The sequence below is a fragment of the Vicia villosa genome, linkage group LG1 (genome assembly GCF_029867415.1).
Source record: "Vicia villosa cultivar HV-30 ecotype Madison, WI linkage group LG1, Vvil1.0, whole genome shotgun sequence".
Lineage (NCBI taxonomy): Eukaryota > Viridiplantae > Streptophyta > Magnoliopsida > Fabales > Fabaceae > Vicia > Vicia villosa.
In genome coordinates this window covers 188,646,066-188,652,065 of record NC_081180.1, presented here as the reverse complement: position 1 = coordinate 188,652,065, position 6,000 = coordinate 188,646,066, and positions in this window count along the sequence as shown.

Here is a 6,000-nt window from a genome sequence, read left to right as displayed (position 1 = left end):
CTGATTTTGTGCATACTCTTTATGTGATTCCAGAAATGGAAATTGCGTAGGATTAGAGTACCACATTATCTCATACAAAATTCATATATATTTTTATCATCAATACTAAGAATATTGATCAGAACAAATCTTGTTCTAACAAATAGGACATCTGTTCCTCCTTCTAGGAACGCTCCAGCCTTGAAATTCTTCAAGGTTCACACTTGCAGATGAATATGAATATCATTGATTAGTTGATATTCAAAAGCTCTAATAAACCATGCCATTATGAGTGGACTTGAGAGATTACTCAAGTATCTTTGAGACTTTAATTATAGTTGTAAATTTCTGTCATACATTCTGTTGAATATAAATAACCCTAGAATCTTTCTTATACAATTAGGGTTGCTCCGAGACTATGCAGCGGAAAATAGCCATACTTCAAAAGAATTCACACAATGCTTACTCTAAATATCAATTGTAACCATGACATCCAAGGATTGACTGGAACTTAACCCTGCACAATGCTTGCTTCTGCATCAAGCAACAGACTAGACCTAACCAACTTCCTGACCTGATAAACTCACATAGATACAGAGGTTATGTTATCAATATCTTCACTCCCACATGAAGGTTTTGATATGTTTCTTCTCTGTACATAGATAGGCTGAACAGTTCAATTCAAATTCTTCACTCCCGCATGAAGCCTTTTGATTTGGCTCTTCTTGTTCCAGCATCAACAGCTCTGGTCAGGTTGGTCTAATCCTTCACATATAGGCCAATCCTCCACTTCAAGGGACCATATAATATGAACACTCCTTGTTCAAACAATATTCTACCTTGTACACAACCAGAAAGTATCCCCCATGGATCTCATCCAGAAACAGACAGGATGCCTGCTCTGATACCAATTAAAATTCTGGTATGACTGAGTCAAGATGTCATACAAGGATGTCTTGACATTTGATCTGACATTATAAAATATACAAGGTAGGAGTACAAATAATAGTGTAGAAAAGCATTAAAAAACCAACAGAATTGTTCACCCAGTTCGGTTCAACCAACCTACTCTGAGGGCTACCAAGCAAGGGATGAAGTCCACTATCAGCAGTATCAATTCAAAGCTAAACTCCCCTGTTTACAACTTCTTACTTAATCACTACCCAATTACCCTTCTACCTAAGTTATCCCTAGATATGAGAAACCACTCTCACTCCCAATCATAGCAATGATGTCTAGCAGTCAACAACTCAGCCACTGCATTGACGGCCTAATTTCCAACATTCTAAGCACACAAATAAATACAACTTGAAGTTGCTTCAAATCTTCCTCCAAGAACAATACTCCTCTTGCCTTCAGGCTTCGAGGATCAAAATGGTAACCTTCCCACAGACCGGGAGGTTTACCTTACAGACTTAGCCCTTAAAAACTACACTATCAAAATTACGGCTGGTACAAAACTTAGGTTACAAAGCTTCTATTTATAACTTATTCCCAACTGGACTTGGGCTTATAATCACAGCTATATTTGCTGTTACAAATCAGCATAAATCTTCTGCTAAAAGAAAGGTCTTTAATCATAAATTTCCTAAATTGTCTCCACAATTAGAAACTACACAATCTTCAATATTTTTACTTGATTCTTTTGACCTCTAAATCGTAACAAACTGACATAACAAACTGTTGCTAAAATTACTCCACAATATAAGCCTCAAGATATTCTCCACAAATATCTCCATAAAATATGCTCCAAGATATTCTCCACAAATATCTCCATAAAATATGCTCCAAGTAACAACAATAAGTTGTTGCACTTTTGCAACAGATTCTCCTATAAAATCTTTCCACATTTAGTTTCCTAAATGTTTTCCTTAGATATAGCTCCTCATAGGATCCAATGTTTTAGGAATATTTTGTTTTTTTTATAATAGAATCCAAACTGTCAGCTCAAACACGATGTCATTTACGATGTCACGACATCTTCTTCGACATGTTGTTCCAGATGTTGAAACATTTCAACACAGCATGTTTCTCCATTAAATAGAACTTCAACCTGCTTTCTCTTACAAGTTATAAATCTATTTAACCTATTGCTGCTAAATTAGTTTTACTAAACATAAAGCCAATCCTCAAAAGCACTAACAGGTAAGCTTCTGATGATTTTCTTTACGTGATCAGCCGTAGAGTATCCTTTACCCAGAACTTTCAAACCAGCGACAAAAATTTGAAACCTTGAGAACATTGTCTCAACTGTTTCATCTTCTTCCATTTTGAAGGCTTCATATGTTTGAATGAGTGCAAGGCCTTTGGTTTCTTTGACTTGAGTGTTGCCTTCATGCGACAATCTCAGAAAGTCAAAAATATCTTTAGCAGAATCTCTGTTTGTGATCTTATCATACTCTGTGTATGAAATAGCACTTAGAAGTTTAGTTATGGCCTTGTGATGAGTTCTGAACTCCTTCTTCTGTTCATCAGTCATACTTTTTCTCTCGATCTTCATACCACTTTCGTTAACCAAATGTTTGTAACCATCTGTTACTATATCCCAAAGATCGGCGTCGTGAGCTAGAAACAAACTCTTGATTCTATCTTTTCATTAATCGAATTTCTCTCCATTAAACATTAGTGGTCTTCCACTGATTTTGTCTCTATCGTCATAGTTATCACTGTTGTTGTTATTTTTTACTGGTTCCACCAGTGTTTTTCATTTAGGATCTTTTTCTGACACGGTTAAGTGTATGCACCCAGAACCGGCGCTCTGATGCCAATTGAAGGATAGAAAAACACAATAAGGGGGGTTGGACTGGATTTTTAAACAAATAAACACTTAATAACATATTTGGTTATCCTGATTCGTTTGAACTCAAACTACTCTAGTCCACCCGCCAAGGTGATTTTCCTCTCTCTTACGAGGACTTAATCCACTAAATCAAACTTGATTACAATTTTCACAATGACAAACGTCAATGTCTTCTTGAGAATCAAACTACAACCTGGTTTGCTCAAGAAACAACAATACACCAAAAAACTCAATTAAGTGTGTTTACGAATATGCTTCTAATAAGCTGTATCACAATTGTGATGTATACATTAAGATTAAGATTAAGATTACAATTGTAGTAAATAACAAATAATGAATTATCATTTGGAACTTTTTCTATTTGCTTGCCTGAAAGATGGGTGCTAATTCTTCAACAAATACTCCTTTATATAGGAGAGCATTTTTGAATTGTTGGAAGGCATGTTTTTTTGATTTGGAAACTATGAATTGCATATTTAATTTTTTTTCCATTTGAGAAGATTATGTCTCTTGAATATAATTTCCAACCGTTTAAAACAGATCTTGCATTTAATTCTTTATAACAGAATTGTTTCATCAGAGTATTACTCCACATTGGTGCTTGAAGAGCTTTATGTATCAGAGTTATTCAGAATTTCTTGTTCTTGTAGACTTCCTTCAGAGTCTTCAGATCTTCTTATTCTTGTAAATCATTGTTCAGAACATCTTCTTGTTATAAGCTTCTCCCAATGCACCCTTCTGCTTCTGATTGATCGCTTATGTCGCTCATTGTTACTTCTTGAGATGCTTCAGAACTTCTGCAAAATAAAACAAACCATTAGAGAGTATTTTTGTTCTTATTAAATTTATGTGTTTGTTATCATGAAAACTAATTCAACATTGTAGAACCAAACTATCTTCTAACAGTAGTTTCATTTATTTTTTGTTGTTTTTGTTTTGTTCTTTTCCTTAGGTGTCTGGTTTTGGGTTGTGTCTTTCTTTTATAGAGTCATTTCTTTTCTGGGTTGGGCATTTAGTTGCATAGTTTAAGTTAGTGTCGTGTCAAGGGTTTGAAGTTCTTATTATTCTCTCTTTTATGTCCTTGCGTGTCGTGTCTATCTAGTGTGTGTGTGTGTGTGTGTGTGTGTGTGTGTGTTGGTAACTTTTGAGGGGGAGCTGTTCTGAAAGTTCTATATTATGCTAACCGCTAGTGCTTGGTTTTCCGCAACTGTATTTCAAATGACAGGTTTATTGGTTGTTTTAGAAAAAATGTGCCAAAGGGGGGAGATTGTTGTTTCTCTAAAAGTTGGAATGCAATTTGTTAAAACAAACTCAGCAGGATCATGTTGAAGAGAATGTAGTTTACTGATTTCAACATGGCAAACAAAATGTGTAACACCCTTCTAAACCCCGCAACATTTATATAACAATTTCAAAGTAAACATGAAAACAAGGGTGCCACAACTCAATAAAACAATTTATTATAACTCACTTGTCATGCTTCACTAATGAACAATCATCAACTTAATAAAATCATGTTTCTACACAGCGGGATATTCATCATACGGATAAGCATAACATCATCTATGCAATATCCCATAAAATCAATACAATAACAACCTAATAGAGTATCATCATAGACTCTAAACTGGTGTTCCCCCAGTGTTACAATAACAAAGCATGACACCAAGCGCTATACTAAAACGCACTGACTCATGAGCTAATCCTCACCAAGTCGAAAGCCGCTAACCTCAATCTGAAATAACAACATGTAAGGGTGAGTCTCATCACAATCAACAAATATTATTTCATCATAAATAATAACACGTCATAGTTATATCATTCACCCAATCTTATTATATTCAGACAATTCAACAAAACACGCAACCAACACATCATCAATTCATAACACTGAAACATGTTCAATCATGTTATGAAATCATGCATATGAATGAACTGACACTATGCATGTGGTACCAAACATCATCAATGGGAATAACCCACCGACCGATCCAACATCATCAAGATACGGCCCTGCCAGCACAAATTCCGCACAATGGGAATTATGCCCTTCACTGAATCCACAACATCGTCTGGATTCAGCCCCCAACACATGAATTATGAATGAATGAAAACATATATGAAACATACTTATACCATCGTCAACTCTATGAGTAACATCATCCAATACTCAAACCATCATCATCATCATCATCAAAGTAAGTTTATATACGTTAGCATCATTCAAATACAATAAATCATCATCATCATTAAGAACATACATGTATCTACATCAATCCTCATCATCATCATTCATAAGGAGCATACATGCATTCACATCATCCAAACAAAACAATCATCATTATACAATTCTCAACAATCATCACATTATATAATCATGTTATCAAACACATCTTATATTGTCACATTTCATCATATATGTCAACAATACATCATCCATCAAACTAACAAAATATTCACATCTTACTCATATCCTTGCATAGAGTATCTTATAAACTTCACCATCCAATTAAACAAATCATCATACGACTCACATTTTAAACATAGCATGTATCGTCATATCTCATAGTATATGTCCACAACACATCATTCATCAAAACAAGAAAATCATGGTTTAAAATACTCAAAATTTACACCTCATTTCATCATTTAAACACATAGGTTATTTTATGAAGTTCATCATATTCAAAACGGCACTCAAAACAGGCCAACAGTTCAAAAGATACATCATTTTCAAGTTTGGAAAATTTCTGCACAATAAGGTCCGCTCAGCGGACCACTAGCGACTCGTGACATAAGCGAACTACCTTCAGACCTCCGCTCAGCGGACCACTAGCGAACTTTCTAGGTCGGGTCCTCCGCTTAGCGGACCCCGCTCAGCGGACCCCCCTCCGCTTAGTGGACGTGCGATTTGGCAGATTCTCAGGTCTGCGACAGACCCTGCAATCTCACACATTCTAAGTCCAAAATCGATTCTAAACATCATATACAGCCAAATAATCATCAATTGCATCATCATACATCATTATACATCAAAACAATATATTATTAACCAATAATCTATGCAATTTCATCAATTATAACATCTCTAAACCTAACATATAATCCAATTGACCTAGACAATATTCCTAATCAATGTTATCATCCAAAACAAGATAATAAATGTTAACCAGAGATTCCCCCTTACCTTAACCAATAGTTCTTGATTGGTCTCTCCTTCT